Source organism: Nipponia nippon, unplaced genomic scaffold, assembly GCF_047370975.1.
Source record: "Nipponia nippon isolate SJK-2023a ecotype South Korea unplaced genomic scaffold, ASM4737097v1 scaffold_1, whole genome shotgun sequence".
NCBI classification, from domain to species: Eukaryota; Metazoa; Chordata; class Aves; order Pelecaniformes; family Threskiornithidae; genus Nipponia; species Nipponia nippon.
Genome location: NW_028262290.1, coordinates 54237152 through 54261651, shown reverse-complemented (window position 1 = coordinate 54261651; position 24500 = coordinate 54237152). Strand labels below are relative to the sequence as shown.

General features: G+C 37.8%; 1 protein-coding gene across 7 annotated transcripts in view; it reads left to right on the top strand.

Moving 5' to 3' along the window:
* DLGAP1 (DLG associated protein 1) overlaps positions 1 to 24500 on the top strand; it is a 430969-nt gene that overhangs the window by 115647 nt on the left and 290822 nt on the right. For 4 of the 7 annotated variants that reach the window (XM_087755742.1, XM_087755706.1, XM_087755716.1 and 1 more), the window contains one exon: positions 20232 to 20332. The exons of the other annotated variants lie outside the window; for them this stretch is intronic. The gene's annotated coding sequence lies outside the window, so the exon portion shown is untranslated. The remainder of the gene's footprint in view (positions 1 to 20231; positions 20333 to 24500) is intronic. 7 annotated transcript variants of the gene reach the window in all.

Genomic DNA, 24500 nt, shown 5'->3' with positions numbered 1-24500 from the left:
CACTCAGAGAAACGCTAATGAATTGCCAGCTTCCTGAAATGTATATCCCTCCTATGACCTATCCAGACTGCTGTAAAAGAATTGTGTCATCAGTTTGGCCAGCTGACGAGGCATATGGCGAACTCTTTTATGATGCCTGTTATCTGTAATGATAGCTGTTTGTGTAGCTGTGCTATTCACTGAGCGAGAGTAGAACAGTAGTGCAGCAGTTGCTACTAAGTGAAGCAAACTGCAAAAGGACAAAAAAAAAAAAATTGAAGACCAACATTTTAGAAATGTGAGAAAAAGAAAAGCAGCGTAGTCACCCAGGGGAGTTTCTATAGCAGCAGTAATCTGAAACACCCAGGCACATTGCCAAGAGCTCCAGTAGGCTGTTAATCAAAACTTCCAAGTCTCCTGCCAATCTAAGGCGCTCTCAGTATCAGAAGGGAAAACTGTCACATAATGATGTGATACTTAACTTCCATAAAGAAATTTTTAATTTTTTTGGTGAGGTGTATTCTTGTCCTAAGCAGGTATTTTCTTTTTCACCCTATAAAAATACCATTCCTATTGGGCTTTCAACTGAAGTAATGTATTTTTATACATTAATACATTTAATTTTTAATAAACGTACAGGATACTTTCTGATACCCTAGAGAATATATTCTCTTTTATTGGCTGCAATTAGGTGTTCCAGTAGTAATATGCAAATCTTATAATTCTTCCTAGGAATGGGGTAAGGTAGTATTGAGAAGATTAAACAGGTGTCTGCATAAAGCAGACACTTTAATTGCAATGTAAAATTTAAGTAAACTCTGTATAAGCACTCCAGTTATCTATGTAGTTAACAATAATATATGGCTTTGCTTCAGGCATTGAATTAACTGAAAAATAACGTCAGCCACTTCCTGTTTATAGGGGTAGTTGATTTCTTAATATCACACAGTAGGCATTTTTTTCAGCTGATGCTGACAAATCCCATTATCTAGGGAATGTTTCTATCGCGTAATCTTAGCAACAGCGAAGGCAGCAGTGATTTCAGTCTTTTCCATCTTAATTTTCTGCGTGATGGATTTTTCAGTTCACTCGGAGGAGGAGGAGAAGGCGGCAGGACATAAAGGGAAAGTGTGCTCTTTGGCATGGTTTTCCCTTCCCGCTGCTTGCCTGGCAAGCCCTTGGTGGTCCTGGTGAGGATGCCAGCGAGGGGCAGGAGGGAGGCCAGGAGGCAGTGGTGGTAGCCACTGGCCATTCATACCAAGAGTGTTCCCCAGCACCTCACTATTTGCTCCACCAATGGTGGGGTCAGCGTTAATTTACACTGTCTGGCATGTATTGAGGGGAAATTTGCTGTTAAAGGAAATGGCTGCACACAGGGATACCGGTGAACTTGGAGAGCTGTGTTCTATAGGAACTGTGCTGCCATAGAAACTGAGATACTCTACGTAAGTGTTGGCTTTTCATGTAAATGGCCATAATTGCCTTCGGCCTGCCTATATCTTGGGAGATTGATTTATGGGGCTCAGGAGAGGAGAAGTTCCCTCCCCCATGACCCTATTTCCCCAAAATACCATATGCCAACAGGATTCTTTTAAGGGAACTGTTGAGAGTATTAATGAAATAGAGCATCCCGTGTTTTTTGTAGAATAACCCATGTCAGTTGATTTGGTGAAAAGCTTTCACCAGTATAGTTTTCAGCCTGTCACATAGAGTGGAGGAATTTGACATGGAAGTACAATTCTGTGTATTGCTTTAAAGGTCTCAAATTTTGTGTTATTGTTATTATTTATCCCCTATATTTCTGCTTGCCAGAATTCCAGATATTGGCAGTAAAGTTGTTAACACGATAAAGATCCCTGTGTGACATGATGAATCAAGTCTGTTACAGACCAGAAGGCATACTTAATGGCCTTAGGCAAAATTGATGGAAAGTAATAAACCTAAGAAGCTGGTATGTATAAGCTGAAATACTTTCAAGCCAACAGGGACACTCTGTAACTCAGTAGTAGTTTGGCTTTAGTTTAGTTTGTGATGTTTACACTGTAGCTATGTAAGTATATGGCTTTTCTTGGTTCACTCACTAGTTTAGAGTGCTGAAAGAAACTGCGTATTTTAATGCAAACACAGGATGAATAAAACCAAGGCAAAACAACTTTGTATTTCCTTGAAGATGAAGCTTTACCCAAGGGTCGATAAATTAATTTCACTGTTTTGCCTATCTGACAACTCTTCTGAAAGGCACGGCTACACTTCTGTCAAACATGGGGTGGCGATGTAGGTAGGTGCAAGGTGACATTAATCTAGTTAAGTGACAGCTTTGAACATCATGAGTTTCAGTGCAGGCTGGAGACCCCAAGTAAGTACTCAGAATAGTGAGTGGTCCTGAGAAGCCTGTAGCAGATCGTGTTTGGCTATGAATGAGTGCAGTGCTCTTAGTAATTGCAAACAAGATTCATTTCTCCATTTGATTTGGACATTTTAGCTGTCTGAAAACTGTGTATGCAATCTGAGCTACTGTCTGGGTGCCTTTTCTAGCCACTGGAAAAGTGGTGATACATCTTGTCTTAATGTGGCTAGATGAAATTACGTGTGCCAAGTGAGTATCACGCATAGAGTATTACTAGCCTGAGTATGCTTTTATGTACTGCAGTTTGTCACAGGCCCCCCACAAGTGGCGTGTGTCTTCATGTCTTGAGCTCTTGCTTCAATAAAGTTGATGAAAAGATCGCTTTTTGAAAGAAAAGGGTAGAACTGGATTGCAATTTTGTGTGCAGGATAAACTGCAAATTGTAATTTTAAACCCAAATCCATCAGTCATTTATGTAACAGACACAGTCTAAATCATGCTTGCGATACTGGCAGTCCACTCGTACAGCCATAAATTGTTGATCTGCTTCCTGCAAATATTTTGCCCTTTCTGAATTATAGTAAAATTATTTACTGTCTCGTTCTTTTTCAAACGCTTGTGTCATACAAGCGGCTTTGTTAAAAATGCTACAGGCAAAGACTTGTTGAAGGGGTTTGAAAGATAGAAACTCTGTAAGAGAGTTCAATCTCCTAGGTGATACGGGCTTGATCAATTTATGAAGACCACTTCTTCATGGTTGTCTTCTTCATTTCCACTTCTTCATGGAAAGAGAAAAAAATAATTTGTACAGCAATCTGAAGTTTTTTGGATCCTTTTCAGTGGTGTTTTTCTAGAAATCCAATTACAAAATGATCAGGAAGCTGTTCTAAAATCTTATCCCTGTAAAAGAATTCTTTCTTTTGCAGCAATGGATTTTTAATGATGAAGGTGCTTCATATTGGACATGTTTTAATAAAATGCAGTAACCCCTGTGAACTTTAAATGTGACTTAAATTGCTGCTGCTTTTTTTTTTTTTCTTTTTAATCTGGCAGAAACTGATGGCTTGATTTTCAATTTTAAGCAGCTGTTCCTTTTATGAGATGTGTGGTGAGTTACAAATGTAAATTTCATCTAGGAAAAGTACACGAATTTTCTACTGCAATTGGTCCCCTGGCGTTCTGCCCCAGAACGGGGATAAACAAGGACATACAGGCTGAAGGAGGAACATACCTTTGATATTAAACATGGTTCAGTTTTAATGTCACAATTATTGCAGACCCTTGAATGATCAGATTTTAAGGGCAATCTTACACATACTGTGCCAGCATTGGGAAGGAGGAGTGTGGGAAGGGCTGGAACATCACTGGGTATTGGTCACTTCTCTCACAGGTGTTTCCAGCTCTTCTGTGAGGACGGTAGAAACAAACAAAGTCACCATAATCCTTGGCTAGAGGAAAAACAAGTTTTGTTCCGAGACCCACATTTACAGTCATCACTGATTCATATCATTGTGTTACACACTTCAGCTGGGCTCCTATTCCCATAATTTGTACTAACAAGAAAATGAGTCTCTTCTCTGAATTGCATTTAATATACCATTTCTGTTTTTCACATTCAGCCCACATGGTGCTATGTCTGAATAAAAGCAGATTGGCTTCCTTTTTTATTCAGACACTCTGGCTAACCCTTATATACATAAAAGGACTACATCAAAGTTACCACCCACTGAACATACACATTTTTTTCATGAATCAGGTCCAACTCCTGTTTAAAGGAAGCTGTTTAAGAGATTGGGTAGCTTCTTCGCATGTTACGCAGATTCCTTCCCACTTTACAGATTCAGCAACAGCTATTGTTGGGAGCTAAAGCAGCCATTTTCCTACCAATTCAAGTGAAATATTAGTCCTGCTCCATAACAAGATTAGTGAGTATTTACTGGATACTGAGGTAGTAAAGAACCACTAGAGATCTTGAGTGGAATATAAATAGATTACCTTTTATTGGGTCTCAATGAGAGGAAGCTGAGAAATATGCCAGCTGTTTAATTATTAACATTCACTATAAATCAATAACGAAATAGGCTTTGATGGTGATCTTCAAAAGGATTTTAATCATTACTTCCCTCAGATACAGAAAGTAAGCCTGAGCACTGGGGTTTTAGCCTGTGTTTCTCTTAACTGTATTGGAAGGTTACCACTGTGATGTTGCACTGACGTTAATAGCAATAATTAAGATAGCACCAGTCATTTAAACATATTGGCATTTGGGGCTTTATGGTTACCACATGGTACACCTGGGTAATTCCTGAAACACAGATGACAGACTAATGAACAATATTCACTTAAATCCCATTGAAATTAATTAAATTGTATGGTAGGACTGTCTGTAGATTTTGGGCCCATGTGGTGCGCGTGCACGGCACATAATGAAGTCAAACAAGTTTACAGTTCCACTTCAGAGTGGTGTTCCTCTGCCGCCTGCCATGATAATGATGAGCACACAGGATCTTGGGGTTATCTATGGATCCTGATTCCTTCACTGTTCCACTTCCATAGTTTGAATTTGCAATCTTGGTTTTGCATTTTATTTGATACTACAGAAAGATATGGTATGTAAGCCCTTGGAGAGTGTATTCCCTATTTGTATGCAAAAGGTATTCTAAGCGTAGTGGGGCTGGGAGGATATGTGGGTTGCAAAGCAGGGTGAGGCAAGGGGAGAACAGTTTAATGCAGGAGCAAGTGACATGGAGAGAAAAGAATAACTTTATAGTCAAAAGTACAGAGTAAGGGTTGCCAGACTTTCTGGATCTTGAAGCCATGCTGCAATGTGTTTGAGCCACAGCTTCCTGATGGATTCCCTATAGCTATCTGAAATAGGATCTTCCACTATTCCTGCCTGAGTCCCACTCCTTCATTCCATATTTCTGCTTCTTCAACCAACTCCATGTCCTCCCACCTTCCGGCTGCTCTAGCTTTCTATTGCCTGCCCTGCTTCTCATCCCTAACGTACAAGCTGTACTCGTACCAGGTTGCCAATGCTCCAGAACTGCCTCCGCCTCTAAGCTCTTGTCTTATGACCTGCATAACTCCTTGTACGGCTCCTTTTCCCCAGCGTCTCTATGGGCAAGAAGCTGGAGGCTTGGAAGATGGACTGAGGGCTGCAGCTAGAGCTATGCTTCGAATACCTGCAGTGTCTCTGCAGTCATAGCTAGTCTCTGGCTCTGAGATCTTGTGTGTTAGCCCAAGGTGCTCAGCCTGGTACGTGGTCTGCCACACAGGCTCCTGGGCTGGAGGGAGGCTGCGCTGTTTGTGCTGCGACTGCGCTGTCAAAAGAGCTCTGGTAGAAAGGTGCTCCTTGCAAGCTGTGCCTCGGCAATGTGCTCCCCCCTTTCTCATGTTGCCTGATGTGCCTACAGTCGGGTGATGGTCTGCCGTGTGAATCCTACTTCATATATGGAGTCTTTGGGGGAAAACAAGGCAGAGAAGGGACAGGGAAGGCAGCAGCTGCTGTCTGTGAACCACACTGGCTAGTAATCCAGCTGGTGGCTGGATTTCCTTTCAGTGTCACCCAGAGACTTGGAGGTGGGCTCACTGCTTAAGTCATTAGGCCATCTGGTTTGCCTCATGGGTCATGTAAAAACATTTATCACCCACTGGGTTTTCTGATTTTTTTTTTTATGATGATGCAATCTAAACTGAACCAGTATATGTAACTGTTCATATAGTCAATTATATGACCTTTGGAGCTCTGACAGATACTACTCAAGATATAGCTTATGTTGTTATTTTTTAATCCATCTGTTTCAAGGGGATAGATAGGAAATATTTTCATGGGGTAGTTTGAGAATCTGATCCTCAAAAACTTTATTTTTAAGGTCATGTGCTTTATACTGTATGTGCAATTTGCTCAGCAAGATTGCTTTTCCTTTAGTTATTTTCTCATATGTTGATACTGGTCATAGGAAAAGATTCTTTTTCTTTAGGTAAAAAAACCTCTAACAGCCATACTAAAAATGTCAGAGTGCATTCTTTTCTTCCTTCCCTTACCTCCCCATACACATGCTTTGCTATTGCTATTGCATTGGCTCCTTCAATTCAATAAAAATAAGTGGACCTCTTCCACTGCTCATGCCAGCGTGTATTTCTTGGTGTGGGGTTAATGGTATGCACTTACTGCTGCTTTACTGCCTATTGCCAAGTCAATGTGCACCTGTGCAGGCTCTATCTCTGCAGCTTCAGAATTTGAGCTCTATTGCCTGCTTTCAAATGTGCATCTGCCTCTTGGAAGAACGAAGTACTTCTGCCAGGATGACAAGATTTCATACACTGAGCCATCCAGATCATCTTACCATAATCTCACAATAATAAATCTTCCAAAGAAACATTTTTCTCTAGGACTCCTGCTAACGTACATGGTGTTTGCTAAGGAATATTGTTTAGTGCTATGAATCATTTTATTAGTTGTATCATTTTTCCACAAGGGAGACTCAGACAATTATTCATCGATATGGAAGAGCATGAAATGAAATCCAGTTTTGTTTTTTTTCTCATCATTATCTTAAATTTCATTGTTTAAAAAAGATGTTTTTCAGTATTTCTGTTCATTAAGTCACACTTGGAAGTGACTTATCTTTTCCATTCTGTGCCCTTCGCTTTTTTCCTTTTAGGCATTTTTACTACAGATAACACCATATTTTAGTTGAACTTATTTATAGGATATTATTATGCTGATAGTTACACAGCATTTTTTAAATCCCACATTGGGTCACTAAATTGACAAAGCTCAGTAGCAAGTCATTTGGGAAGACATATTACTGGTGTGTTATTGAAACCTCACAAACTGATGAAGTGAATTCACAGGCAGATTTGCTTTTTCACTTGTATTTCCTAAACCAGTACTTCAGAGCAAAGTAGTGTAGTGACTCGCCACACACACCGTTTTTCATTTTGTATCATTTGGTCAGGCAAGCTCATTTTACTGAAAGGCTTGATAAATAGTATCCAGTGCACTAATTAGCCAAGTCAGTGAGAGCTGGAGAAGTTCCAGCTGCAAGGGATTGGTTTAGCAAATATATCTTACCCCGACGATGTCCAAGCAGATCCTGAACTATGTAATACAAATGGTCAGGATCAGTCCATGGAAGAGTACAAGTTATTTTTCAATAAACAATTGTTAATGGAACTGTATTTCAGAACCTAAAAATATGGTATTTAAATTGGCCATCATCCTTTATGGAAAAGAACCATTTTTCATATCCTCAAATATTTAACAGTCTGTGACTCAGCCAATTATCATCTGAATCATTTTGTTTCATTTTGTATCCTGGAACTGTAAAACTTAAGGAAAATTGTGCAATTTTAGGAGAAAAATGCAAGAACAAATCTTAGAGGAAGTGCTTCTCTGTAGAACGTGACTCCTCAGTTTGTGCCCTGTTACATAAACTTTTTGCCTTAAGGATGCTCTGTTTCTTTTTTCAGCACACCTGAAAAATTACTTTCATGCATTATATCTTCTGAGGTGCTTGCTGAGGATGCCATATTGTTTAGTGAATATGTTTTTGTTCTGGTTAGATTAGTAATTATTCATCAGTTTTCTTTGTTCTTTTTTTCCCAATCCATGTCTTTTCCTGGTATCTGTAGCAGTATGAAAAAGGTGTCCCTTTCCTTGGCAATCACCAGCATTGCATTGGCGTTACTAAATTTCCATCAGTTTTTGTAACTGGAGTTCTGGCATGCTGTTACGACTGTTAAAACAGGATTGATTCATATGCTTTTCTTTGGGGCTTTTCACATGCTCATAGCGTAGCCTATTTATCCTTTTTTTAGCTGGTGCTAAACCAGTTCTATCTTGATTAATCCAATATCTGTATCTAAATCTGAAGTCTGAAAAAAGTGAAGATTTTATTTAACTAGAGCTAAGAACTAAGTGTCTGGTCAAAGTTAGTTGCTTAAGGTGTCTCTGTAGGCAGTGGTGAGATCACAAAGTATGATTCTTCCCATTTTAAAGTACTTTCACAATTTAGAGGATATAGAGATGCCTGTTTCTCTCCATTTTCTATTAAGGGATCCCAGCTTGGACCAAATGCCAAGTTCCAAGATTAGTGATACCAATTTAAGCTGTATTTCCACATTTCTTTCAGATGTGCAAGACTGAACTGTAGATGTACCTGGGCATCACTGTCTGACCAAGAATGGCATATTTTGTTGCGTCTGTAAAGGAAATAACCCAGATACATTTAGAACAATTGATTAATGCATGTAGTTTCAAAAGCAGCCTGATAAAGACATTGCCCTATAAGGCTACTTTTGTAAATTGTATCCACCTGCAGCCTTTCCCCACCCTATTGTTAAATACCATTATCTGTAGTGAGAGGTGTAACTTGGATTGTTTAAACTTCTGGACACCGTATGCGGTTTTTACTGTTTTCCCTGTAATGCCTAGTACATTTTTTGGTACTGTGAAATATTAATAGCATCTGTTGGAGGTAGGAGAATAGAGCTATCAGAACTGGCAGGTGGTCAAAAATGCTTTTTCATTCCATGCTGTGGAAACAAGTGCTTTCTGTCCCCTTGGTTATAACAGGTTGTCTCTCTCTGCTACCGAACGAAATGTCCATGGCCCCACTCTGCACGTGGTTGGCATACATGGTAGCTGCGGCCTGTATATCACGTACCTGTACAAAAGAGCTGCACGTAGGCATGTCTAGCTTATCGAGTGAAGAACTGGTATTTGATATGCTGTATGGTAGGTGCTGTATTACTGTTGCTGGTCAGATGCAAAGAAAGATGTTTTCGGTACACTAGAGGCCAAGCAGTCTGAGAATGTTGGTTGTCTTACCATAGCCGAAACTATGGTAAAAGTTATCACCAATTCCATCTTTTCCTCAGTAATATAATTTTCTATGAACTATAATGATTTAATTTCATTTACTATCATTAAAATATTTGTCAAACATTCTCTTGTTCTCCCATCTGTGTGAAAATTCAGATCCCTCTACCCAGTAGCTAGACATAATTTTTTTGTGAATAATATTTTAAATGTCTCATTTTGACTTCTTTATTTGTCCTGGCTATGAGAATCATATTTGCATGATTAGCATCAATGGTATTTCTGTATTTCCTTCACCATTTGACATATGTCAAATATGACCAGTGAACAGTAGCTCTGTAAGTAAATACTTTTGTAGTATTTCCACTTATAAGCAGTTTAATCTTGTTTTTATTGTTTTCTTTATGTTTTCTCTTTAAGTTGCAGTAGATTATGCCACATTTCTTAAAATTCTTGACCAAGGCATGTAAACCTAATTTTTAAATAATATTTATTGTACATACCTCCTTTCCTGCTTAGGCATAGAAGCATGATGTATTTTTCTCTGATCTGAATACATGAACTTCTTTGACATAATTAGTAATTGCACAAGTATCTTTGAAGCTTAGACATTTTTATTCATTCATAGATGTAAAAGATGACTTTAGGCGACCTTGTCTGAAGAAATGGATCATGGAAATGCTTTATCAACTTAGTCCATTAAGACAATATGCACATAAATGTAAATCTATATACAGTCACAAAAATGATGCACATACACAGAGATATAATCATATATATAGATGCATGTTCATACATGCATAAATATAGAACATGCAAAAAGCATTTGAAAACAGAAGAAAAAACAAGTTCGAAATCAGGAAAAAGCACATTTAAGGTGGCTTTAGGGACAGAGGAAGATCTTAAATATTAGCAGTATATAAGCAATATGCCATTTTCTAACTTTTTAAAAAAAAAAAAATGAATTGAAAACAAACCCCACTAATTCCATGATGTCAGAATGTATTGATATCTAGGTGGGTGATAAACATCTTTCACTCCTCTTCCCAAGTACTTGCCACTAGAGTGTACAAGGTGGTTTTAGCAGTGACTTGTCCTATGTGTACTAGCCACTAGAGGGGGGATGAGACACATGTTTTGTCAAGAAGTTTTGCAGATATTTGGTTGCAGAAGTCTTGAGTTTCTAGAAAATTTTCATTTTTAGGCTGTGTAGAGTATGATCTTATGGCTACTCATCTGCAGTCTTCTAACTTTGTGTCCTTGGGGTCTAATCCTTATTTCAAATTCATAGAATCACAGAACAAGTTAGGTAGGAAAGGACCTCTGGCAGTCATCTGATCCACATAGTCTGGCCCTCAAAGTGAGGCCAGCTTCAAAGATAGAGTCAGTTTCCAAGCTTGAGTAGGTTGCTCAGGGCTTTGTACAGGCAGGTTTTAAGGGTCTCCAAGAATGGAGATTCTACAGCCTTTGTGGGCAAACCCAGTGCAGGATTTGACCACCAATGTCCACGGTTAACATTTTTTTTCCTAAAATTTAATTGGAATATCCTTTGTCACAACTTCTATCTGTTGCTTTGCAACTTTTCATTTAGCACCACTGAGGAGAAGCCGTCTTTGTCTTCTCTACACCTTCCCACTGATTAGTTGAATACTGTTGTAATATCCATCCTTAGCCTTCTCTTCCGAAGACTGAGGAAGGCAGTTCCCTCAGAGTCTCCTTGTATGTCATCTGCTCCAGGCCCCTAGTCATCTTGGTAGCTCTCTGCTGGACTTGATCCGGTATATTAATGTCTTTCCGGGAAGCCCAAAACAAGATGTGGTTCTCGTGATGTGATCTCACAAGTACCAAATAGAGAGGAAGAACCACTTTCCTTAACCTGCTGGCTACGCTTGTTAGTATAGCCCAGTAAGCAACTTTTCATCTCTCCCTGCTACTCCACATCTCTATTTCTTGCTTCTGCTTTCTGTTTGATCCTTAGTCTTCTCCAAACCTTTGAGCCACCCTGGCTTCCACTGTCAGCTTTTTTCATGCTCCTATTCTTCATTTTACCTCCTCTCTGCTTGTGTCCAGATTCCCCTGCTCACTTTCTTCCTGCACTCTTCTCCATACTATGTGAAGAACATTCATCATTGTACACAAATGCTTCACATACAAAAAGGTTAGTGTTAAATCTTGTCAAGGAGCAAGAGACCATTTCAAATATAAGCAAAATCAGGTCTGAGTTTTTCAAAGTTGTTGGCATCCTACCATAGTTTTTCAAATAAAGGCTTCCATTGACTGCCATAAGTGGCAGTTGCAAGCACACTGCTATGCAAAATGCAGAGTGAATACAACTGCAGAGATTGTATTTCACCATATTTTGCGTGAAGTTGTTTATCAGTTCTCTGGCACAGTTCTTGATTCTTTGTGCTCAATGAGGTGCACAAGGTTCTGTCAGAGGAATGGGATTTATTCTTTCAAGTCGTATATGGAATAGATTTATATGAATTTATAATAGATTTGTGTATGGTTTATATGGAATAGATCAAAAGGATTGCTAAAATGCTGAGATGCACTGTAATGTCATCACAGTATTTATTTTCATTTTCTTCTGTACAGAATTCCACCCATTTCCCTGGCCACAAGGTGAAGTGGTATTTTTCCCTACCTTCCATGCTGTGTAGCCAAGCAGAACATGTATTTCCAGGCAGAAGGAGACCTGCTTAGGGAATAGGTTTGAGCTAAGGCAAGAGTTCTCTGGATGCAATGCATAAAGGCATATGCAAATGCTGTTATTTGAACATAATCTCTAAATGTACTTGGAGAAATTGGTAATAGTACAAATTAAAATTCAATCACATTCCATTAGAGGATTTCAGTAATTCTGCCACAGTTTTAAGGATCTCTTGAGATGACCAGATGAATCTTTTAATGTACCTCCCACTTGACAGTCTGCAGCATCAAGTCCTGAGCCAGGCTCTCTCAGTACAAAAGTTAAGTGAATTTAGCCCTATAGTCTCAAGAAGAGAGAAGACAAGGAAGACAGGCAAGTGAAATTCACTACTTTTAAGTAGTTTAAAAATCCTTTTTAAAAGTGAAAATAAAATATTTGATTGCAGTGATGCAACACAAAAGTAAAGTGTATCACATAGCATCTATTCCTAGTAACTGGTATGAGAACAGGTGTCTAAGTGAACTGTGTGAACCTGTGGTATGACCAGTGTGGAAATTCGTGGAAGTTTCCTCCAGGTTCTTAATATGGGAGAGAAGCGAGGAAAAGAATAGTAAAAGTCAGTCAAAAAATTAAGAATTACCAGTCAGTCTGCTTGACAAGCTGAGCTGGGAATTCCCTTCTTCTAGGTCATGATAGGATTCAGAGTTGAGTCATTTGGCTTTCCTTCTTATTTGGGAAACAGGATTGTTTCTGTATTTGTGAGGTTTCAAGAGTAGTTGTTGACATTTAGATACTAAAACTAGACTTTCTTCATGTACGACAGCTATGTTAGTGCTGTCGTCCACAATCCAGAGCTCTGGACACTACTACAAATTAAAGTAGGTATAGAAATGTAAGTAGGTGGCGTCTTTGTTCAAGTACATAAAATTTCACAATGTGCAGAATAAGGAAGAAATAAAATACTTCAGGTAACTGAGTAAATGTACTTTTCAGCAAAGACAGCTACAAGAGCTAACTTATGTGATTACATAAGTATGCCACAAAATTATTGGAAAACTGCTACATTGTTAGAACCTATCATTTGTAATTACTGTTATTTCTACAGACATTCCTATATTACTGTTGTTGCCATGAAATAGGAATACAGTTAACTCACATGACCTATAAAAGCAGTTTGAGCTCTTCACCTGTGCCTACTTTTACTTCTCAATATGTGCCGTATTAATTTGTACTGTGCAGTCCAGAAACTCAGCAAAACTACAAGTCTAAGCTGTAAAGATTTTATTCTTTTACAGAAATAGGTTTATGTTGAAAAGCTGCTAGTTTCTTTGACCTTATAAGATCTGAGAATATAAATATGATTAGGTATTTAAAAAAAAAATTAAATGTGCATGTAGTAATGTTTCTTCTCATAAGATTGTCAAGGTTGTAGTTTAGGAAAGCATTCACACATCCCAGTTGAAAAAGAAAGAAAAGTGCTAAAGGACATGCTGTAAAAGAATCTCTTAGGGCTGTGTGTGCTTTTGCATCTTGAAAGAATTATAGCTCAATGCTTCTGTTTTTCAACAAAAGAGGTTGCCATCCCATTTTATAGAGGGCAAAAGTGGAGCAGAGAGATGAGAAGTAATTTGCACAGTCATAAAATAAGACCTTCACAAAAATAGGCTATTAACCCAGATTATGTCAATTTCATTCTTCTAGTTGAACAACTAAGTGCATTTCCTCTTTTAAAAGGCATTAAACTTGTATAGTTTTGATTTTTTAATAAATATTTTAAAATATTATTTGTGATAAAATCCTAAACTTCAATTTACCCTCTTTTTGTCTCTTTGGCATATTATTATGTTCTTTTTTGCATATACTAGTATGCTCAGTAATATTTCAGAGATAGGCAAGGAATAATACTGGGCATTGCTGGGCTGCACTTGTATAAAGCTTCACTAGAAACAACCAGTGATTGAGAGGGAAAGCATTGAGACGATTCAGGTTTATGTCGCCATACTTAAAAAGTTATTCTAAAGAGAAACTCAGAAAGATCTTGAACTAACGTAGTCTTCTAGGTGTAGCAGTCCTGTATTCTGAAGATCCTTCATTTTACATTATCTCTGCTGTTTATATAGAACGTCTGAATTAAAAATACTTCAGCGTATGTCGATTACAGTAGAACAATTTTTACACCCCCCCCAAAAAAAAAAACAAACTGGTTTGCCACATTTAACTCTCAAATATTTTAGGTCAAAACCTCAATTGTTATAAATCAAGATAGAGTTGTGGAAATACGTGTCATGGATGCCTTGAATTTCATCTGGTGGATGTTTTTCATGTTTTAGTCGAAGCACAGTATGCAGTTATTTTGAGCATATATTTCACTAAGTTTTCATATCACTACAACAGTGATGTCATCGGAACAGAAACCTCTTCTCAGCGTGGTATTTCTTACTACGAAGCTGACCAGATTTATGCTGTTCAATGCAGTATGTAATAAAAATATCAAAGACTTAGAGTGAATATAACACTAAGGTTGAATAAGGAAGTTGTATCAAATTTTGGAGAACTGTGTTTCTGGCAAACTGTGATTATATTTCCTGTCTACCATGCCAAGTCTTGTGTTCAATAACGGCCTATTGCCTAAGGAAAAGATGAGCAAAAGCCATTCATACTGAGGAACAAATACTGAAACATTGTACAGTTAAAGTGACTGTGGTGGCTTGAAGGTGAGAAGCTGTAATTAGTAGTAGAAATGCTCCTTCATTTCCCAGATACGGGAAGGCATTCCAGCTGTGTCCCAGCACCCTGCTGGGTGAGAACAAGGAGTGCCTCTTCTGCCCTTCTTGCCACGTCCTGCTTTCCATGGGAAGGAAACCTCTTGGGTGATTGGGCTGGACAGGAGCCACCACTCCTGGTAATAGTAAGTGTAACCAGAAATCCAAAATAGGGCTAATTTTGGGTTCAGTCATGCTAGAACTTTACTTCCTAACTTCCTCTCTGAGTCACTCCCCCAAAAATGTGGTGCATTTGTTGGCACCAGTTCCCTATTGTTACCATACTAAACCTTCATATACAATTCAGGGCTGTTTATTCCACTTAGTTTAATGTATTCCATCTTGAAAGTTTCCCGAAATAGCCTTGGAAAATGAATTAAAATCTAGAATGACTTTTTGCAATGTGGAAGGTAATGGCTATTAAAAGCTGACTGACAGGGTGCTTTCCTGCCGGTTGTCAAATAGAAAGAGAAATTAAATTTAGCAGAGTTCATGAGTATTGCTACACTAAGGAGCTCTCAATCACTAGCAAAGTAGATAGGAACTGTCATGCCCATTTGCAACAGAAGCTGGGATCTGATGATACAAATTTGCCATCAGCCTGCTCTCCTTGAACCAGGCTAGTCCGCCTCAGATTCATGTGCCGTTTCACACCAATAACACAGTTGCATTTAAAGGCTTTCAGAGTTCCAGTCAGGCTTCCATGTTTTAGTATATCATATCTTCCGTGTTTCAAATTAAACTGAGTTTCATTATGTATTTAAGGTTTAGCTCAGTGTCACTGAAGTGCTGGTCTTTCTAATAGTGAAAGAGGTTTACTGGATCATTTAAAATTCTGATGTTTTAAAGCACGAAGTTTCCGCAGTTACTGTGTCTTCTGTAAAAAGTCACAGATATATCCTTAAGGATGGCATTAAAATCTTCTTTCCACATCATGAGCATTTAACTTATCATAATTTGTCCTGATATCTGATGTTCTTAAATGAGAAACACTCTCTGTTTCTTTCACTAATGTTCAGAAGAAATTCTATAAGGGAGAGATTTGTTTACTGAGTGAGCATATCAACTTGAAATAACGCACTGAAGAACTTGTGAATGCATTTATGATAATTTGGAGAAGGTAAAATCATCAATTTGTCTCCCAGATATTGCTAAGTCAAATGGAATGAAATCCTTTTGGCTACATCTCCATGGTGATTGTAAATACAAGTTGGCCACGATGTTAAAAAGGGATTAAATCTTGTGGGTTGCTTCAGTTTTTGCATAGCCAAGTTGAGTTAAAAGCTCCACTATGAAATGTTTTATCAAGAGGTTCTAGACTAGGTTCTCAACATTTTCACATGCATCCTTTCTTTATTTTGTAAATTTTGGTTGTTCATTTCTGTAGTATTATACCCTTATGCAAAACTTTAGCACTTGGAATTAAATGGTGCTTATTTTAGCATCTTAATTTCTTTCTCTAGAAGCACTTTCAAGTACTTACATTCTGTGCTAACATTAAGCAACAGCTTGTTCTGTTTGTTCTGTGGCAACGTGAAATTAAAAAGCGGCTTTGCAAGCAGCTACCCCAGTAGATTAAAAGCAAATGATCCAGTTTTCTGATGCAGTTTGAAACATGTTGAAAAAGTGAACTCTTAGTACCTATTGTAAAAGCATTGAATTTGATTTAAAAGGCAACAAACAGAAATAGTGCATTTTCTTCTTTCTTCAGGTGAGCTCAGTTCCTGCTTCTGAACAGTGCTAAAAAAAAAAAACCCACCTGAAACCCAAACTAACTGATTCAGTAAAGCAGAAAAGTCTCATTAGTGGCCTGAGCTTCTATGGCAGCTCCGTGCTGGCATTTGATCATTCGACTGTAGTGATTCAATCATTCCACACAGCTAATTTAGTGTGTTTCTTCATTCACGTCACAGGAGATTAAGTGAAAGTCTTGACCAGTGCTTGCCTGCGTAGGCAGACTGAACTAATCTGTATTCCTGCGTGCAAAGAATAAGGTCCTGGCTTGTGATCAACCTTGTTAGCAACCACAAGGAAATTCTCAATGTAATTTGAAAGTCGGAAATTTTGGGGATGGAAAGAGGGGAGATTATGAGAAACATTGAATAGCTTCCTGTTAAATGAGAGGAAGATATTAGTCCAATCAAAAACCTCTTCGTTCAAGAAGCTTTTTATTAAATAGAAATATTTATCTTCATAGTTTATTTTTACAGGACAAGATGTACGACAGGGACACTTTTTTTTTTTTTTTCAGTGAAGCAGCTGAGTCACTCAGCTTTAAAGATGAGTTTGGTTAGGAGAAGAAAGAAATTGAGAAGGAAGCTAGCTAACAGCAAGCAACTAAATATAAAGAAAAGTACCTAATAACACAGGTTTGAGTATGGTAGTACAGCTGCCAAATGGCTTTACTGAAACAGTTTCATGTTACTACTATTAATAGTACAGAAAAAAAGATACTCCTGTATTGCTTTCTCGTACTTTTGTAAATTCTCTGGAATTGTAAATGCCTGTTGTGCAACTGATATATTGCAGACAGCCATCTTGCAAAGAATTTTAGGACAGCTTTTATGGTGACAGTTCAGCTGAATTACTTTGTCATGCAGTAGTATATTGCTACTATGATACTTAATGGTCGTTAACTGAGGATGGACTGACACGCTCTGTGCAAGTATGATAGTAAAAATTTCAAGACCCACTATAAAGCCCAGTGGAAAACAAAACTATTGTAAGAGAGAGAATTCTGATGAAAGAAAATAAATGATTCCTTGTACATCTTTAGCAAGTCTTTACATTTTTTTTTTCTACTCTTATTTCCAGCCTCAGTCCTGTGTTTAGTGCTTTTTTGTCTTTAGCATCATTTTTTCCTATGCTTCTAGCTGAAACATGGTCACAGAGTCTGTAGACTCTTCCATATGATCACTCCCAAACATTTTGTAAAACAATCATAATAAATTGTCCCTCATTTCCTCTTTCCTGACTGTAAGAAGCAAAAGGAGAGACAGGTAAACAAAAATAACATCAATACTGACATAAAGTTCTCCAAGGTAACTTTGTGACCTGATTGTTGCTGATGTCCTTTCTCTTACTTCTTAATCGTTTTGTGTTTAAGATCCCACTGCAACACAATGAATTTATACTGGTATGTTCTTCAGATCAAAAACTATGCTTGTGATTCATGCCACATTTGCAGGTAATTTGTTGGAATGATAGTTGCAGTCATATTTTATGTCTAGAAATTGCTTATATTTGAATCACTGCTATTGTAGGTTTTATTGTCTAGAGCAACAAAAATAGAACAAACTTCACTTGATAAGGTGTTCTGCATTAAAACTATGTCATTGATCTCGGGAAAAATGTTGTTGTCCTTAATAAAGGAGCTTGTAAATAGTCTGGGAAGTATTTCATTAAGCACACAGCAAAAAGCTATTAATATTCTTTTGTCTTCCCTCACAGGCAAATTTTGTGTCACAGCAAGTGCAATGCTCTTCTTGAGCCTCTTTTATGATGTGACTTCACTGTGATATTTGTCACTTTTGAGTATTATGGAAAGTTTGGTCATTTGTTCAGATATTTTACCTAGACTCTGGCCTCTAACAGATTGAAGGGTAATGAGAGGACCAAAACCTAGCCTGAGCATACTGAATTACATCATCTCATAGAGAGAGGGGAAAATAAATATAAACCAATCTTTTTTTGTATGGTCATTTAGCCATTTCTCCTGTGATTGAAGTCTAAAAAGAGTCATTTCAGTAATTTATTGATGAAATAGATTAACAGAACATTTTAGTGTGTACATGTGCTGTAACAGCTTTGGATGGTAAATGGATTTTGCAAGACTACATTTATCAAATGTGGAAACTTGGACAGATGTGGTGTACACCAAAATCTTTAAAGCTGGAAACACTACAAAAGAGGAGGATTAGAAAACAGACTTTTTATCTCAAACTGCTAGTAGCCTTTCAAAGGTGAATAAAATTCTCTGTGGTGAAGCCACAAGACTAATATTAGATTACTTGGTCTTTCAAATGGTGAAGATGATTTGATATTATTTATGGAGCAGCTGGTTCCTGAATTATTGGACATAAACGTTAACAAAAGACTCTATTCATAGTGAAAAATCTGCATCCTGTCACAATAAGAGTGCCATCCAAAATCCCAAATGAATGGATAGAAAACAATTATTTTGAAGTTGCTGAGCTGCAGAATAAGATAGAATCTTGCTGAGGCAAACAAATGATAAAGATCCTCTACAGAAAATTCACATGGAATTTTCTTTTCCAACCATGAGTTCAATCATCCAACAAAATGCTGTCTTAAACCAGTGAAAATAACTTAGAATAAGAAGCAGATTGAAGCTATGTTTCTTCTTCCTACAGAAAGCATGTCACTATGCCAAATGAAAGCTTGGTTTTTATTTTCATTTCCCGTTTGAGGGGTCTATGCCAAGTGAAAACTAAGAGGAAAAGACACACATGCATCATGTCTAATAGGCTTTCCCAGTCCAGCCTGGAAAGCAGGACTCAGCTGCAGCATCGTGGCTAGTCCCCTACAAATCTGTTGGTTATGGTGACATGGTCATGTGCTGTGAAGGTGTTACTGAGCGGTATTCCATCAGTCACTCAAAATACCAGCACTGAAGGTGAGGGGATGCCGTAAATTGGAAGGAGGGACTTCTTTAAATGTCTTCGTTTCAGAGCCTGGATACTGGAGGGCTTGTCAGATACCAAGGTTGTGCTCTTGACCTGAACCACATGCCTGCCTTTGCTGACCGCAAAGACAGCCTGTAAAGACTAGCTTACTAACTTACACACCAAAATTCAGTGACCTGGGTGAGGCACTATGAAAACCTAATCAAAACCTTGGAGTTGCAGCAGAAAGTTTAAAACTAAGATAGTTAGTCCATGGAACCAGGAATAGAAGGTTTTCTTGGGTATTCCGATCACAGATCCTGACACTGCTGTCAAAGTATTTCTAGTAACATTGTCCCTAATGAAAATATCTGCCCTTTGTAAAGGCAGGTGTGTGGCCCTGTTATCTAAATACAGTCTTCAATGAGATGATGAATGTTGGTAGAACCCTACAGTGTTCTGCAGGTCTTGGAAAACATACATCGGTTCAGTGATTCTTTTGTGTTCAAGTCTAAAGTCATTCTTGGGCAGATTTTCTGGCATGCACAGGGACAGTGTACTTATATCAGTGTCCTGTTTCCCGCAATGACCAAACCCAGAAACCTGGGGAAATGTATAAAAATTGTGAAAGCTCACAATGAAACTTTCCATAATATGCCGTCAGCTTCTAACCATTTGCTTTAGACTGGGTTCCTGGACGAGGACTGCATTTGACAGACATGATGTCTTTATATTCAATGGAAGGATGAATTTTCACCTGTGGACATTTTCAGTTTTCTGTTTGAACCGTATAAACTATTAACATCCACAAGATGCCAAGGATGTCCACAGATTAATGAGATGTTACATGAAGAACTGGCTCGTGTTTGTTTGAAACCTGTGCTCTGGCAGCTTCATTTGGTGGCCTTCTCACTCTGTATTACAATGTGAAGAACTGATCCCTTTTCACACTCTCCTTGCCATGATTTCAGAAGTCGCTTTTCCAGCTTGACAAATTCCAGCCTATTTAACTGTTTTTGTTTTTTTTTTTCTGTAGAAACATTTCCAGAACAATGATCATCCTCACTGCCCTTTTCTAGTTCTACTGAATCACTTTGAGATGGTGGAGCAAATCTGCATGCAGTGTACCAGATGCAGGTGGGCCATTCATTCAATTAGCGACCTAAGGAAGTTCTGTCTTGTTCTTTATTGCATTCCTGATAATTCCTAACATTGCTGGTCATTCAATTGACATTTTCCTGGAAAGACAATAGCTGTAGGATCTAGCTGCTAAGTGGTAATAGTTAGCTTAGAGGCCATCTTTTTATGTGTAAATTTAGGGATTTTTTTCCCCACTTGTGTCACTTTCCATGTCTATGCACTACTGCTCAATCTGGTAAGATCTTTCTGCAGTTTTTTGTGGTTTGTCCTCATTTATTACCCAGTAGAATGCAGTATCATCAGCAAACTCTAGTTGAGTTCATTACACACTTCTTTTTTTTGGTCATTTATTAAAATGCTTAAGAGCGTTGTTCCCAGAAAAGATCTTTGATTTTATGGGTGGTTTCTTTCCAATGCGAGAACTTTCCTTTTCCTGTTTTTTAATTAATATTGTATCTGGGCAAGTATCTTCCCTTTTTGTCCTACTGCTTTTTTCTTTTGTGAGGAACATTTTCAGAATAATTTTGGAAATCCAAGTAGAAATTCAGCAGAGTAGACGAATGGATCTTCCTTATCCACATGGTCATAAACCCCTTTAAAGAACACATGCTACATAATGAAGCATGACTTCCCTTTGCAAATGCTGTGTTGGCTGTTCCCCAATACTTTATATTTTATCTTCACATCCACCGCTTCTGTTCTGACAGGTCTGTAAAATTCTTGTGGAACCTTTAAAAGTCAATGTCACATGCACCATATTCCAGGCACGGTACCAAGGTTATGGCCCTTGCTTTATATTTCCTTGTTCCTACATCTCTCAAAGTATTTCAAAGTGAAAATAGTCATTTTTCATGTTGTAATGCTTCCAGAGTAGTCGTCTGCCTTCCTGAAAACATGCAAAAATTTGCCTTTCACAAGTGCTAGCATAATACTGCACGCCACTCCGCAAGCTACGTGTCATTACTGGGTTTCCGGTATGACACATCACACTGATTTCACTGTTAAAACTTGTTAACAATGGCTCCTACTCTGTAATTATGTAAAGATGGAGGTATTTACACAACAGGTTTGTATCTATGTGAGTTTGTGTGCAAAATTAGGGTTTTTATTTTCACCGGTGTGCCTAAGCCAGTGCTGCTAGGAGAGAGAGGACTACATTATATTCCTTCATGTGTGCCTTTTCCTGTGTTGACTGAGTTCTTACGAACCATATTTAAGCAAACTCACTTGTCATGTGGTTGGTTGGCATGCGCAAGGCTGATGGTGATAGGCAAGACAGAAGAAGCCTAACAGCTCGTTAAAGTGTGCATCCAGTTTGCGTGCCCAATGGTTGTGGTGGGAGAGCAACTATCTATGTTGGACTTCACTGCAGAAGAATAAACATTGAGCACTACTGTGCCTGTATTACTGCATAGGGCAGAGATGTACCAACAGCAGTGGTAAAAGTTGTAATAAAAACTCAGCTATTCATAAGAATTTGCCAAAACAAAAAGTAGTTTCATAGTCATAGCAGTAAAGATTACTGCTGGTGATGGGGAGTGTAATTTCAGTTCACTGGCCAGTAGGTGGAGAATTAGGGGCACTGTGATCCTTTGATGTTGCTGTTATGTCAAACAAATTATGTGAGTGTGCTTTGGTCAGGTCATTTCTGTAGTTAGTAAAATCTTATCTAACATATTAGATCAAAGGGAAACATGTTTGTGCCATTACTGAAAATTCATGTTTTCTTAGGTAATGATTATGCAGTTATTATATATTGTATTATTTTCTGTCAGCCAAACATGCTCTGGCACAATGATAGCCATTCAGCTTGCTGTGGTTTTACTGAAGGGCTGATCTTTTGTCAGAACATTTTTATTTTCCTTGTTAATATTTACTACTTTATTCTTGGAAGTATTTGTCTCTAACTAAAAGGAAACCTAGTGAGCTAATTAGTTGACAGCAAGTTTATTTGTTGTCCATTTAAAGAAAATATGCCTTAGCAGTTCATAGTCTTGAAACACACTTTTGAGAGATAAGTGCCTGTGTTTAAATTATAGAAGGTCTCCTAAGGGTATGTAAACACTGACAAATGTACTCTTCATTACTGCAACATTAATGTCTGCCCTTTTCCTCCTTTATCAAACCCCAACATGCTCTCAGAGGTGTAAATTTGCTAAGCACAATTATGGGTTTGCAGTAATGTTTTTTCCCCTCTCCATCTGTACTATCTTATATTTGTTGCTATAAGCAACAGTCCTTTGAATTGCTGTGTTTATAAAGCTGTAAAATAGGACAGATTGGAGCATATAATCTTTGCAATGGGCAATTTTTATCCTTTTTCTTCACAAAAAAAGATGGCCTGTGGAAGGATATGCTCCCTCACCTGGATTTACAGTAGTCTTTGATCCCTCCAGAAGCCCAGAGTTTGGTTGCCCTTTCAAGGACAAATCTCTTTAAAACTGGCAAAAGGAGGAGACTGTGTGTCAAAACTGATTAAATGTGTCAGATGTGATAATCTATTGCAGAGGTTTTTCTAGCTCTGTATTCTCAGTATCCATGTTGGAATGTGGGAACCTTGATTTTCTTTTCTCACACTAAGGAAGTTGCAGTCTTGTCAGAGTCCTTATAACTTCAAACTCAGATGTTAACAACATAAGACTTCCTTCCATTTAAGTTTTAGGAAATTATTAATATTTCCCTGAAATGCCAACACCAAGTGTGAATGAGCATTTGGTTTCATTGGTTCATTTAAAAAGGAGTTCAAGAACATCTGCATTTTCAGTGATGATTGTGTCAGCTTTTTATTTCATAAACAGGCAGTTCAGCTATGACATAAGAAAAACTAAATTTCTGAAAGCTAAAAAACCAAAGGGGGTCCTTATGAAATTCCTTTGCTTTTCATACATCTTCAGCTGTGGACCATAAAAACAATATTGTGCAATGGTACTGTTGTGCAATAACAACAGTAGTTTTTAAAAGATGTTTAACCAACTGTGTTTATCTAGAGGACAATTTACTAGAAAGTAGCAGCCATCTCTTGACTGGAGATACAATTCAGGAGAAAAATAACCATCTCAAAATAGTCAGAAAAAACAACTTTACTGATTTTATAATGTCCAGAGAATATGATTATCATTTATGAAATCATGATACATTTATATCTGTACCCTTTCATGACTTGTTCCAGATCGATTATTTCAACATGACCAGTACATGCAAACATGAATTTGTAATTTTAAGTTTCATCTTTAATATAATGATATTAAAAATAATTTTTAAACATTAATATAGACTTCATTTTCTTTAAAAGGGACACTGGGCTTGAATGCATGAAAAACAGGCATGAAAGAGCTTTTATTTACTTTGTCATGGAAAGATAATTTGAATTTAATTAAGCACATTGGTTTCAATCCAAAGTACAAGAGAATCTAAGTGTTAAAAAATTGTTAAAAGTCTGTGAATCATCCCCTTCATAAATGATAAATTACCCATTTTTGCTTTGGTAGTCTCTAAGTTTATTCAGCCTTTATAAAATGTTACACCTGTTCAATACAATGAAAAAATAGCATAGTATTTCAAAGGAGCTTTTCGAAAAACTGTAAGGGGCAATGAATTTAGGTATTTTTATTTCAGAGATTCTGTGTCTAAAAGAAGACTTTAGATGACAGATCATGTTATCTGTAATTGCTTCTTGTTTTATCTTACAAGTAGCTAATCCTGTTTCTGATATAGCAGCTTTTCTTTGTCATACAGAAGAGTGTGCAGTTTGGATGATGCTTAGTAAAATCAAGTCAAATATGCTTATGAAGCTTGGCTGCTCCCCAGCCTTGTTCTCTCAAAAAGGCCTGTTTTAAAAGCAAAAGAAGAAGAAGAAAGTCAACAATGAAGAAATAATAAAGAGAAAGAGAAAGAAGTTCAAGCTAAACTGCATTTGGTGGAGTAAGATTAGGGAGTGGCTACAGGTGCAATTGAGTTGGCAAGTCTAACAGAAAAGGGCTCACAAGCAGCTGAGGAGAAGCTGCAGGTGGAAAAGCTCTTCAGCCATATTGCTACTGCTGGAATAGTATGTTTGATTGTGCTCTTACCTGGGGAGTCACCTGTTAAATAGTGAGGATAGAAAAACTTTAAAGTAAACTCTTTATATTAACATTCCTCTAATGCATTTCTTTGCTGGGGACGGGGC